The 14,449-nt window shown below is 44.7% G+C and overlaps 1 pseudogene across 1 annotated transcript; it reads left to right on the forward strand.

Annotated features, from left to right (window-relative positions):
- The first annotated feature begins 1,464 nt into the window (after nucleotides 1–1,464).
- LOC308222338 (ubiquitin carboxyl-terminal hydrolase 42-like) lies at nucleotides 1,465–10,881 on the forward strand (annotated as a pseudogene). The gene is made up of 16 exons: nucleotides 1,465–1,634; nucleotides 1,680–1,732; nucleotides 2,813–3,013; nucleotides 4,236–4,346; nucleotides 4,507–4,609; nucleotides 4,770–4,837; nucleotides 4,975–5,045; nucleotides 5,590–5,672; nucleotides 6,320–6,431; nucleotides 7,051–7,191; nucleotides 7,393–7,493; nucleotides 7,953–8,091; nucleotides 8,791–9,515; nucleotides 9,659–9,789; nucleotides 9,895–9,983; nucleotides 10,254–10,881. The product of its transcript is annotated as a ubiquitin carboxyl-terminal hydrolase 42-like (transcript).
- Nucleotides 10,882–14,449: the final 3,568 nt, after the last annotated feature.

Below are 14,449 nucleotides of genomic sequence, written 5' to 3' on the forward strand. Positions count from 1 at the left end.
ACAAGAACAATCTATTTTGCAGGTGAGGAATTTTCTCTCTGAAAAAGTAAACCTGTCAATTTAAATCAGTGTGCCTAAAGGTAGGCAAAGAGGCCTTTGACTTACAAGAGCAGTTGCAAAATCAGATCTTAACCTCTGAAACCAGTAAATCAGCACGCACCTCCCATGTATTCTTGGTAAATGAGGAGCTATGCAACAGTAGGGTTTCACACTTTATTTTAGAGACAGTCTCCAGGCTGAAGCAACAGGTCCTCCTGATAAATGAAAACGTTACGATTGCAGTGGATTTACATAGAACGTCACATTTTAAACAATGATTGATACAGAGTATGTCATGCAAATCACTTGTGTACGCCAAGTTACTACTTAGATCAGTCCCTATCTGTGCAGCGTTTACATTTTATATTCAAACTGTAGCTAGAAACATTTTCTAAGAAAATCTAGAAATGGAACTGGTAAGCCACAAGTCTTAGCTTGTAGGATTTGGTCTACAAGAGACCTAGCTTTTCCAGCCAGCATATCTACCATAGGGATGTACTAAATCTGAAAAATATGCATTGTTTTCACCTAGAAAGCATTCTAGTTGCTGCTCAGTTGGCAGAGGTTCAGTTTTGTACCAGTTTAAAGCGGTTCAAAATGTTTCAGTAACGTAGAGCTTATTTTGTCAGAATAGCGTCAATTTTAAGCCAGTCCGGCTGAGCCGAAGTTTCCTGTACATTTCTCTGCCTGCACTGCACTGGCACCGCGGCTGATGGAAGTGGCCACACAGCTCAGCTGCTGAGCGGAGCCGGCACGGCAAAAAGAAGGGAAAGAGAGCGGCGGGAGCAGCCGGCTCGGCCCGGCTCGGCTCGGCTGGGCTGGGCTCTTCTCAGCTCTGGCGGCCGCTGTGGCGCCGGTCGGGCACCCGGCCGCTGTCCTCCTGCCTGCCGGGCAGCGGAGGGGTGGGACTCCCCGTCGGGGCGGGGCTGGGCGACGTCCCCAGTATGGGGCGGACGGACCCAGCCCCGCCGACGCCGCCACCGCCGCCACCGCCGCCACGGCCACCACCGCCTGGCCCGGCAGGACCGGGGCGGGGCGGGGCGGGGCGGGAGAGCGCTGAGGCGGGGCGGCGCTGCGCCTGCCCCCGCAGCACCGGTTGCCGCGGGCCGGAGGTGCCCGGTGGGGCTGGGTCGGAGCGTGAGGTGGAGGGAGAAGGGCGAGGCGAGGGGAAGCGAGGGATCCCTCGGAGCCGTGCTCTGCCCTCGCCTGCCGCGTCAGGGTCGGGTTGGTTTGGCTGTGTTTGGGCTCTTGCCGCTCCCGACAGCGGACGTGCTGCGTGCCGCGCCGGTCCGTGAGAGCAGCGGTGCCAAAATGCTTTTAGGGACCAAAACGCCTCGGAAAGGCAGAGCGGAGGGTGAGCGGGTAGGTGCCTCAGGCTCAGCGCTGGTGACGGAAGGCCGGGCAGTTCCATTTGGAACTGGTACTATGACGTTAACCGACTTTGAGAGCTTATCTTGCGACCCGGGAGAAGCAGACCCTCAGACCCCGGTGAAACACTGGGCAGACGCGCCTTGGGAGAGCAGAGAAACCCCTGGGCGGACGGAGACCACGGTCACGACCCCGGAGCTGACAAACTCGGAGCCCTTCGCTTCCAGGTAAGGTTAAAGTGATAATTGACTGCGGGTTTCCTGGGTTGGCAGATGGATTATTTTTTATGAAAGCAAACAAGTGTGGCCTCTGGGGGTGTGGGGGTGTGTGTGTGTGTGTGTGTCCGTTCGGGATGTTCCTTATTTCGAATTTGTGTGTGTGTGTTTGGTTTTTGGTTTTTTTTCGGGGGTTTGGTTTTACTTTTCTGTAGTTGGTTTGGTTTGGGCTTTTTTGTCTTCCTGTAGTGTTGCTTTGTGGAAATATAGTTTGCAATTTAGAGACATAGAAGTGCCTTCATGTCTTCATGTCCACCTGTAGTAGTTTCCTGTTGCTCCTTATTTCTACTTAGGCATTTTTGTGTATGTTGTTGTTTTACAGTCACTGCTGCAAATGTTTGTTTTGTCATGAGACAAATGCGTAATCGCTGCTCCCCACTTAAACACAGTTTTGTGAGTGGGGTTTTTAGTTTGGTTGTTGTCGTTTGGGGTTTTTTTAATATTTGTTACCAGCTATTTAGTCCTTCAAGTTATTTCTTTGCGACTGCGTGACAGGATCTCCTTCTGGAATGCTTTGTGATATTTTGAAGTCAACCAGAACTTTTATCTTTGATACAGATATGAACGATGACTATAAAGAGGAGAATACCTTCAATATTTAAAAAGCTGTCATTCAGGTGGGCCAACAAATGGCGTGCCAAGAAAGTGACAGCATGCACCGCAAACTTTGGCTGGGTACAACCTGCAGAAGAGCCAAAGAAGGGACCAGGAGGTTCTATTTATTGTAGAAACACGGAAAAACCCAAGCCTTTTGGCCAGGGAGAGCTAAGTAAGTGTGCCTTCTGTCCTTCCCCCCTTTTCTTCAGAACAAAAACCCCAAAAGTTAGAAAACACAGTTCTCATTTGTTGCACTGATATAAAACAGGGTTGTGATGAATAAAGCCTTCAGCACTAGGCTGCAATTTTGTGAGTCCCCTAAGGCAACTGAAGGGACTGGTGCTGGAAAATGATGGTTCAAAGCAGTGTGTTGACCTGCAAATTCAAGTGGCAGTGTTTCAGCTGTTCCATCATGTGTTTTTGGGTTGTGGAGTAGACCTGGTTCTTCTGGGCGCTCCTGCAGAATGCTACCTTTTAAACAGCCTTTTCAAACAGAAACCGTAAATATTTTTGGAAATCTAATTTTCTTGCAGTTGTTAACGATGGAATTGCCCCACCACGTGAAATTCTTTTTCCACCTGAGAAAATCTGCATGGATTGGCAACAGCCACTGAATGTTGGAGTTGGACTGCAGAATCTGGGCAATACGTGTTACCTTAATGCTACTCTGCAGTGTTTGACGTACACACCTCCTCTGGCCAATTACATGCTGTCTCTTGAACACAGCAAGTCATGTGAGTACTTTCTAGTATTATTATAAATATGTTGGGCAGCTGCAAAGGTGGAAGAACAACAGGGATTCTGTGGAGAAAACTCGTGGCTTTCCAGTTTTACCTGTAGAAGCCAGCTTTGAACGCCATCTTCGCGGTCTTTTCCAGCCTAAGTGATTCTGTGATTCCATGGTTATTTAGCAGGGAGCTCAGAATGGCATATAAAGTTCATTTGTTCATTTAATGCACAATGGTAAACTTGCAAGTAAAGACCATTTCTTGCTTTGTGTGAATAAAGAAGTATGTTGCAAAGGAAGGCATTTGATGAACATTTGGGATTTGGGTTTCCTGCTGGTAGAAAGGAGGTAAAATTTAGGATGTTGGCATCATAGCTTCTTTGTGTCTGCAGCCTAGATACCGTAGTGTATTAATATTGCAATAAATGACACGTTCACTCTTGACCCATTAAAAAGGCCCACACCCTAGAAAGCACTACGAGCCAATTTCTGCTGTCCTGAAATGGAAATCTGTGTGGGGCAGTATTAAAATGTAGACTGGTTTTATTCTAGTTAAAAGTTCGTATTTTTTGAACGTTGGAATTTGTATTCTTTGCACTTCTATGCTTGAATTGATTTAGGCGTAAGAGCCTCTTTTCGTATCCTTCTAGGTCTATTTTGACAAAGGTACATGCATGCTTTTTGGTTTGGCATCTTAGTGTTTATTCCTAGAAATGTAAGTGTGTTTTTTTAACATAGATAAAAATGTTTCCAGTTAAGAACCCTGTTGCAAAAGGGAGGGCAGAAATAATTTAATCTTTCCTTTCTCCCGGAGGTTTCTTAGCTCTGTGTCACGTAGCTCACCTCACAGCAGTATGCTGAAAATAACAGGCATTCTCTCTTAGTGCTGTGTCATCAATGTCAGTAGTGTTTTGTCATATATTCGGCAGCCTGTGGAGTTCACATTCGTGTCAGCCTGCAAAAAAAAAAAAAGTCATTGCAATAGTGACTTAGATTGCTCATCAGAAAATGCATTTTAATGCAAACTCAGTCATCATTTAAATTCTGTACAGGATTGCGTCTTAAAATGCCACAAAACTGTCGGGATATTGACGCCTTAGGAGAAGAGGATGCACATGAAGAATGCACATTGTACCTTTAGCTTAAAGAGTATTAATTCATAAGGCTGGTTTTTGGTTTTTTTGTAGCAATGCATATTTGGCTAGACTGTTGCTTCTTTCACTCTTCAGGTCATGAAAAAGGCTTCTGTATGATGTGTACATTGGAAGCTCACATTAACCAAGTCCTGTGTTGCTCTAATAACGCTATCAAACCTACATCTGTTATCCATGGCCTTAAAAGTAAGTAATTTCAGATGGTTTTATTTTGATATATTTGGTAACTTTTCAAAGAACTATTTGATGCATAGAAATGATTTTGATGCTTGGAAGGAAGATATTAGAAATACAAGTTTTCTTTCAATTTCTACGAGATAAATATGACCACCTTCTTATTTATTAGGAATAGGAAAGCATTTCCGTTACGGCAGTCAAGAGGATGCACATGAATTCTTGTCCTTCACTGTTGATGCTTTGCAGAAAACTTGCTTGAATGGAAGCACCAAGTAAGCATAAACAAATTATTTAACTTTTGATTGTTCTCTAGCCCCTTTTACTCCTTTCTTTACTATACTGCATTAAAATCCGTGTCCTTGGTAAAAACTGTTTGAAGAGTTAAATCTGAGCCTCGCATCATCTGAGGTCTGATTTATCATTTCTTTCCAGGTTGGACATATCTTCTCAAGCCACCACACTTATTTATCAAATATTTGGAGGATACCTAAGATCCCAAGGTACTTGTTAAAAATCTTCCTCTCCTTTGAACTGGTCTGTGTCTGTTTGTCTGTAGTAAAGGACTTTGACTAAAGTAATACGTGTGAAGACTTTAAATTTGTCCAGTCAGTGTTAAGCATTTGTATTTTGATTCCAGTGAAATGCTTGAACTGCCAAGCCGTTTCTGATACGTACGAACCATTCCTCGATATTACTTTGGATATAGAGGTAAGGTGTTTTGTGAATATGGGTTGAGCTGTATGGGGACCTGTAGAGCCTTCCAAAGAAAGGCATTTTACTGAAAAAGATACACTGCTAAAAGGAAAGAGCTTGATGCTGGATGGGAGCGGCAATCCTTTGGTCTTGTGTGGAAGGCATCTAGATGCTCTCCATGTTTGCAGTGGGTTTAAGCTGTAAAAACAGTAATTATGTCTACACAAACACCTATACTCTCACACTTCTCCATTATTCTGCTTCAGCATACGTCTGTCCTTAGGCTGATGGGTTTCACTGTTCTCATTCTTGATGCCATAGCATAGCACAGGAGCTGTCTGTGGCACTGCAAACTTTATTGTTTTGTTTCAGAGTAGAATCGTTTCCACAGGAGGTAAATGCTCAGCGTACTCTGAGGTTTCTGCCTCCTTCACAGTGGTTGCCGGTTGGCAGTAGGTTGCTTGAGGATGAACTAGCAAGGTTCTCTCGCAAACTACCAGGAAGTGTTTGAAGTTTTGCTTTTCCAGTGACTTAGTGCTCTACTTTCTTATTCATCCAGGCCGTTACGTCTGTCACCGAGGCTCTAGAACAATTTGTGAAACCTGAACAACTGGGCGGAGAAAACAGCTATAAGTGTAGCAAGTAAGATTCTTACTAATTCCATCTGAACACAAGAGAACGCGTTTCATGTATCACATGAATATCTGGAAATAGAAGAATTCTGGCCATTAGCTCATATTAGACTTTTATTCCTTACTGCTGCTTCTACTGGTGTTTATTAGCCTTCGTAAGAGTGAGGTTGCACACAGAAATATTTGTCTGGCCAGAAGTTACAGGGGATGTCTGCTAAGTAGTGGTGAGCTGAAGCATGGAGCTAAGGACAAGGATTTGGGGTGGGAGGCAACAATCAGCTTGCTGAAGGTCCTAGTGTTCCCTGTGGAACAAAGTGGGATTGGGTCTCAGTGCGTGTGAACGGTGGTCGTTAACATGAGCAGCCTCTAATGGCTCACTAAAAAATGTCTTGCAGGGTTCTCATGCTGAATTGTTGGGAAGCCTTTCCTTTTTGTCATTAGGATAGATGCTCAGATGTTTGCTTGGCTATCGAAAGATAATGTTCTAAATCCTTTGTTTTGTAGAGCTGTCCGCTTACATCCTGTTACCTTCTGTCTGTTAACAAGCCTGAAGTGCAGCGTATGGGTTCATAAGCCTGTGCGAGAGATGAACACTTGTTTGAGTTTTGGGAGGGGGAAGAATTTGCCGTTAACCGTTTGTCCGTGCTGGTTTTTAAGGTGCGAAAACATGGTTTCTGCCTCCAAGAGGTACACAATACATCGCTCCTCCAAAGTTCTCGTCATATCGCTGAAAAGATTTGCAGATTTTACTGGTGGCAAGATCAACAAGGTATATTTGCAGCTGTAAAGCAGCTTTATCTTCTTGGAATGGGAGATTTCCCCAAGAAAATATCATTTTAAACAGGGGAAGTTTAGATTGGGTATAAGGAAGAAATTCTTTACTGTTAGGGTGGTGAGGCACTGGAATGGGTTGCCCGGGGAAGCTGTGACTGCTCCATCCCTGGCGGTGTTCAAAGTCGGGTTGGACAGAGCCTTGGGTGGCATGGTTTAGTGGGAGGTGTCCCTGCCCATGGCAGGGGGGCTGGATCTAGATGATCTTAAGGTCCTTTCCAAGCCTAACTATTCTATGATTCTGTGATTCTATGATTTAAAAGTTGTTAATGCTTGCAGGCTGTAACTAGAGACTAATAACAATAGTCTAAGAAAAGTCCATCTAACAACTGTGGCTTACGGTAACCATAGGGGTATACCTCACTCTTAGAGCTAATTCTGCAGAAAAGAGTTCTCTGCAGCTTAAATGACTAAATGTTGTTTCTGAGAAGAGGTATTTTTCAATGAATCAAGAATATATTTGTGTGATCCTAGCCTGTGTTTTCAGAAGGGTTTTTCTCAGGCTGTTCCACCAAGTGATTCCGGGTAATTTTTGAATCTTCCTGTTTTGTGTTTAGGATGTAAAATACCCTGAATATTTGGATCTTCGAGCCTATATGTCCCAATCGATGGGAGAACCACTCATCTATTCTTTATATGCAGTTCTTGTTCATTTGGGGTTTGGCTGCAGTGCAGGACACTATATCTGCTTCATAAAGGTGGGTACCAGCTTGATTTCTCCCAGGGTGAAATAAACAAAGAAAATCAATGTTACTGGTAACCACCGTTTTGATGGGGAAAAGTTGGATGGTGTGTTCCATTTGATTTGGTTTGGATGGTTTGTGCTCAAGAGTTCTACCTGTGACGGCATTTGAGCAACATGCATTTTGTCTAAAGATGTCACTGTCTTTAATTTGCAGGCGGGCAATGGATTTTGGTATCGAATGAATGATGCCGTAGTGGAGCCTTCTGATATCCAAACGGTTCTCAATCAGCAAGCTTATTTACTTTTTTATGTCAGGTAATACCAACTCCTGAACCTGTTCAGAATATATTTACTTTCCTGTTACTGATACTTGTCTTTTTTTCAGGTGTTGTTATTTCTGTGCTAGGAAAAGATTACAATTTCTGGAATTTGGTTCTGTCTAACCTGAACTTGCCCACAGCGTTTACTGCCTTTCATTGCTTGGCGTTAAACTGGTGCGCTTGTGTACATTGCTGTCTATCTGGTCTTTGTAGCTGGCTAATGTAGAAGAGGAGAAATTACGCCATAGATGATGTAAGGGTGAGCTGTCGCTCTGGCAAGGATAGTCATTGTAGGGAGACCATTGTCTGTTTTTTAGTTTGTAGTCTTGGTTGAGCCTTTTGTACATGTCTTGTGTGTCACATCATCTGTTCTTATAAAATTTTAGAAGGGGGTTTAATCCAAGACCAGGCTGAAAGAAAAACTCTAAACTGAGATCACTGCTTTTTTCCCAAGGCGCTATGATTTGACACTTGGAGAACGTGGTTTTTACTTACCAGCACCGTCTGACCCCTGTTCATTCCTTGGTCAGTGGGGGCCTAATAGTAAGCAGGATGGATTTATGGGACCGCAGCTTCCTCCTCATATGATTAAGGTAATTTGCAGGGAGCAGATAATGGCACCAAATTGATAATGTTGTTTTCTTTTGACTGGGGGTGGGGGGTGTGTTGTTGTTTTGTAGCGTCTGAGTTTTATTTTCCCTCCCACACTGCAGCTTTCTTCACAACCGTCAGCAACAGCCAGAATTATTCCAACAGTGGCTAATCCTAAATTGTGCAGCCATGCTACTTCATTATACTTCCAACTCAAAGTGCTTTCTAAAGCACTGGGAGCTACGCTTTTCAGACGCTTGAAGGAGCCTATTAATTCCTGATGATGATGATGATGATAAGAACAATAGTAGTAGTAATAATTCAATATCACTCCGCCAGTGTTCATTTAGCTGAGTCAGTGAAAACGATTTTTCTTGGTCCTGCGTACCAGAGCAATTATTGCAGTGTTTTCGGGGAATGTTTAAAGGGGAAAGTAAATACATTTGGGAAGAGCTTTAGTCAATGTTAAGTTGTTTGTGTGGGTTTCAAAACTGACGCTCATTTGATACCAATATGCAGTAAACCAAAAGCAGCAGGAATTAAACACACTTGTTGGACTTAGGTCGATATTGGAAGTGGGGTGTTTTTCTTCTTATGTAGTGAGGCAATTTGTAGAAATATTTAGTAGGAGAATTTAATGTTTTCATAAGTGCTGTGTGATTGCACATATTCATCTTGCAATCTTTTCTTTTTAAATACAGAATTCAAGTCATTTAAATGGAAATGGACCCCTAGAAGAGGATACAAATCCTGTTGGTATCTCCATAAAAAGGCTATCTTCAGCTCTACCAACAGCTTGCATTCAAAACTGGGCAATTACCAGGCCTTCAGCTACGGATCCATCGAAAGCCCAGAAGATCACTAACAGTATTCATAACATATTGCCTGAGCGGCAGACCGTGTCACAGGCTGGCCATCTTACCAGTGCTTTGGAGAATGAGGATCTCAGCAAGGCCATTCCTTCCTCCACAATTACAAACTCTTTCAGAGCAGAGTCTACCTCAGATGCCTCCACAGTGGCAGTTGCTGCTGACATTTCCAGACAGGAAGTTCCTGATGAAATGATTGTAGAGCCAGCAGTGAATGTAAGTCCTACACTTGGCTCCGATGCTACGGTTCCTTCCAGTGCAGAGTCTTCAGGAAAATCTGAGGCATTTAAAATGAATTTCAGCATATCTTCCAATGGAATTGTGATTGGGAAGGTGGTCAGCACATTGCAGAATTCCCATTCTCCCTGTGAGAGGGCTGAAAAAGAGAGATCCCATCATGAGCTGCCAAAAAATGATTCACTAAATGGTGCTGTTAGTTTAGATATTGGATCTAAACAAAAAGGGACTGAAACTTGACGATTTTGCTTGCCGGGTCCAGCCTGCTAAACCTTCTGAGATTTTCTTTGCTAAAACAAATGGATTGCTTGAACCAGCGAGTTATGTTTGTTCCATCTAGAACTTCTCACCTATGGTGTCCTTAGTATTCAGGAGCGTTAAAATGTTCCTAATTCATGTGAAATACTGTGAAAACACACAGCACAAATTTCATCGTTAACACTTTGTGCTGTTGTCCCCTTAGAATTTGCAGAGCTGAACTGGCATGTGAGAACATGTCAGCTTCACAAAAGTTCAGCTGAGATAGTACTTGATAAGTTTCATAAATATATTGGGGGTGGGGAAGGGGTGATGTGTGATTTGGCAATAGTGCACGTAAGGCAAAGTGATCTTGCTTAATAACTAATGAGGAAATTTTGAAACAGTTTTCAGCTAAAGGTAGTATATTTTTGTCTGTTAACGTCTGCATTTTAATTGTAGGTACCTGAAGCTGAGTCACCGATTCCTCAAGAAATAATCTTAGAATCCCTGGCCTACAGCCACCTGAACAGGCTGTCAGCGCAAACAAGGTAAACCGGGTATACTCTGATGAAAACAAGATTTCATACAAGTTTATCGTTGTTTTACCCCTTTACTAATTCTATTTAGTAGAAAGCTTTGAACCAGTACAGCAAATTCCACACTGTACATGTAGGGTTGCAGATGTCAGCACCGAGCATGTATTATTCTGGTACTAAACACAGGCAGATGCCTCCTGGAATGCTTCTGTTTCTTCATAGGATGATTTCCCACTTTTTACCATTGGAATTCTTTCTCTGTTCTCTTTTTTTGCATCCTAGGATATGTGCAAGCCAATACAGACCTTCCCATAAGGAAAGAAACAGTCCAAATAATGGCAGAAGCTCAGGAAAATACTCTCGTTATAGATCCCGAAGCAGAGAAAGAACAGAACAAGACAGGAATAGGTATTACCATTCCAAAGGAGAGAGAACCTGGAGCAGGGAAAGATACTATCAAGATGAAGCATGGAGATGGGAAAAACGCAGATATCACGAGGTTTATGACTCTGTTCATGGAACACGAGTTGGTAGAGAGAGGAAGTCCTCTCATTTTGTTGAAGACTTTGACAAATTGAGTCAGTTCTACAAATCACGTAGGGATCATCACTGCCACAGCAGATGGGCTCACACCGCTCACGGCAGAGAGGAAGGAGCCCATCACTTGAGCAGCCACAGAGAGAACTTCCGTCATGGTTCAGTACCTCAGCAGCAGTCGGAAAAACACTCTCGGGAAGGGTACGCACCTCCACCTGCCTCAGCTTGTGCACAATTTGAGAACTCTATCTGGGCAAATGAAAAACCGAGGCTTGGCAAGAGGAAATACCGTGACACAGAAGGAAGCGAAAGCGAAGTGGAAAAGAAACGCCTCAAGATAGATGATAGATATCGAGAGAAGGATTACAAGTAAGCAGGGATTCCAGCATAATCTGCCATTTTTTTCCTAACTCTTTTCTGTGTGTTTCTCATGCCTGCCTTTTCCCCATTGTTTCTAAGTGATTTATATAGCATAATCTGACTACCAGTTGGTCATTAGGCTGGTCATTAGGTTGGTCAAGCCAACGTAGGAAAGATGTTGCTGAATAGCGTTAGAACGCTAGACCTGGAGCACAAAGTTAAGAACCTGTCGTGGTTTAAGCCCAGCCTGCTGAACCCAGGGCAGAGCCAGATCTGCGCACTGTTCTTGATTAGGTTACAACAATTATGTATTTTTAATTCCACATATTCCACAAATAGCCCCTGTCAGGATTTGTGTACAAACCAAGACTTACTGGTCCTTAATCTGAGGGCTTATGTTTGCTGCATCCAAAGTCAGATGTGCAGAAATTACTACAAAATAGGTGACACACAGCAAGTCATCACCTGTGGTAAAAGAAGTAACATTCCATACACGCATCAAACGCTGCATCCGTTTTCCTATTTTTAAGCTGCGTGTTTCCCTCAGCCTTCCGCATTTGCAGTGACTGGGACTGGTTTGGCTTTAGTGAATGGTTTTGCCAGCAGGTGGCCAAATCTGGTTCTTTCTAAACCAGTCAAAAGTATAGGAAGAAATTCAATGTCTTGCACCCCACTACACAGGTCAGGGGCATTAAGATTAGTGCACTATCTGTGTAGGCGTAAGAGATGTTAGCCGATAAACACAGTGCTAGAACCCCACTTTGATCCACTGCTTGCAACACAAGTGGGATATGAGGGCTGTGAAAAGCAATTTGTTAAGTCTGCAGAATTTGAGTATTTCCTCAGGTCCATAGATGTTAACGAACTTCCTGTTGTGGAAGGTCTGTCTTTAAAAATATTAAATGAATGGGTCTCAAGTAGGAATTTTCACCTTAGCATAGATCCAAACTGCAGTCAGTTTGGAAGTGGGGAAGCTGCCTTCTCAAGTCCGTCGGATAATATAGTCACAGAGCAGGTGGAGCTGTGTGCAGGCTTGAGACTTCTCTTTCAGAAACCAAACCACTGAGACAGGGTTTGACATTGAATGTCATGACATGGAGTGACTTTGGCTTCTTTTGTCTTTCAGATGCAAAGCTCACTGATGGAATCCTTCGCTACCTAAACTAAACCTACTGACAAAACCAGCTACGTCTCATCGTCAAACCTGACTCTTTACCATCAAAACTGTGTACAATCAAGGCTGATGGTTTACCCTGAAACCTGGCTGTTTACCATCAAGAATGACTCTACCATCAAAACTGACTGTTTACCATCAAGCCTGGCTTTGCCATCAAACCTGACGCTTTAGCACCAAACCTGTTTTCCATTGAACCTGCCTTTACCATCAGAACTGACTCTCTACCATCAAATGTGACTTTTTACCACCAAACCTGACTGTTTGCACCAAACCTGACTGTTTATCATCGAACCTGGATTTGCCATCAAAAAAGATGAATCTTTGCCTTCAAAAACAACAACTCTTTATCTTCAAACTGGACTTTATCGATGTGGACCATCAAAACTTAGAATTTCTGATTGAAACATTTACCATCAAGACAAAATCCATACGTTTCAATTCCGTTCTCTGAATATACTGTCACTTGCCTGAAGTCTCAGTTGTCTTTGTCTCTCTAAAGTGGCTAGCTCCAGACAAATTCATAGGGTGATTTTAATTTTTATTATTAAATGCTATCAAACTGTGATGCACTTCATATTCACTGGTCCTGCATCAGGAGAGCAGTGATTGGGAACCTCAATGAAATACAGTTCCTCTGACTTATCTGTCTGGTCTGATTAATCGACTTGAGGACAAGAGATCTGAGTTGTTCTTGCCTTATATTTGACTGAAGCTCATGGAAGGGAACGGACAAAATCCCTCTTTAATTCAGGGTGGGAAACCAGCTCTTAATGGAGTAACATTCACAGCAACACAGCTATGAGTGTTCAGCTTTACAAGAACAATCTATTTTGCAGGTGAGGAATTTTCTCTCTGAAAAAGTAAACCTGTCAATTTAAATCAGTGTGCCTAAAGGTAGGCAAAGAGGCCTTTGACTTACAAGAGCAGTTGCAAAATCAGATCTTAACCTCTGAAACCAGTAAATCAGCACGCACCTCCCATGTATTCTTGGTAAATGAGGAGCTATGCAACAGTAGGGTTTCACACTTTATTTTAGAGAAAGGCTCCAGGCTGAAGCAACAGGTCCTCCTGATAAATGAAAACGTTACGATTGCAGTGGATTTACATAGAACGTCACATTTTAAACAATGATTGATACAGAGTATGTCATGCAAATCACTTGTGTACGCCAAGTTACTACTTAGATCAGTCCCTATCTGTGCGGCGTTTACATTTTATATTCAAACTGTAGCTAGAAACATTTTCTAAGAAAATCTAGAAATGGAACTGGTAAGCCACAAGTCTTAGCTTGTAGGATTTGGTCTACAAGAGACCTAGCTTTTCCAGCCAGCATATCTACATAGGGATGTACTAAATCTGAAAAATATGCATTGTTTTCACCTAGAAAGCATTCTAGTTGCTGCTCAGTTGGCAGAGGTTCAGTTTTGTACCAGTTTAAAGCGGTTCAAAATGTTGCAGTAACGTAGAGCTTATTTTGTCAGAATAGCGTCAATTTTAAGCCAGTCCGGCTGAGCCGAAGTTTCCTGTACATTTCTCTGCCTGCACTGCACTGGCACCGCGGCTGATGGAAGTGGCCACACAGCTCAGCTGCTGAGCGGAGCCGGCACGGCAAAAAGAAGGGAAAGAGAGCGGCGGGAGCAGCCGGCTCGGCCCGGCTCGGCTCGGCTCGGCTGGGCTGGGCTCTTCTCAGCTCTGGCGGCCGCTGTGGCGCCGGTCGGGCACCCGGCCGCTGTCCTCCTGCCTGCCGGGCAGCGGAGGGGTGGGACTCCCCGTCGGGGCGGGGCTGGGCGACGTCCCCAGTATGGGGCGGACGGACCCAGCCCCGCCGACGCCGCCACCGCCGCCACGGCCACCACCGCCTGGCCCGGCAGGACCGGGGCGGGGCGGGACGGGGCGGGAGAGCGCTGAGGCGGGGCGGCGCTGCGCCTGCCCCCGCAGCACCGGTTGCCGCGGGCCGGAGGTGCCCGGTGGGGCTGGGTCGGAGCGTGAGGTGGAGGGAGAAGGGCGAGGCGAGGGGAAGCGAGGGATCCCTCGGAGCCGTGCTCTGCCCTCGCCTGCCGCGTCAGGGTCGGGTTGGTTTGGCTGTGTTTGGGCTCTTGCCGCTCCCGACAGCGGACGTGCTGCGTGCCGCGCCGGTCCGTGAGAGCAGCGGTGCCAAAATGCTTTTAGGGACCAAAACGCCTCGGAAAGGCAGAGCGGAGGGTGAGCGGGTAGGTGCCTCAGGCTCAGCGCTGGTGATGGAAGGCCGGGCAGTTCCATTTCGGACTGGACGTTAACCGACTTTGAGAGCTTATCTTGCGACCCGGGAGAAGCAGACCCTCAGACCGCGGTGAAACACTGGGCACGCACCCCTGGGAGGACAGCGAGACCCCTGGGGGGTCACAAACTGCGGCTCCTGTGCGGA

The sequence above is a fragment of the Psittacula echo genome, assembly GCF_963264785.1.
Source record: "Psittacula echo genome assembly, chromosome: 5".
Classification (NCBI taxonomy): domain Eukaryota; kingdom Metazoa; phylum Chordata; class Aves; order Psittaciformes; family Psittacidae; genus Psittacula; species Psittacula echo.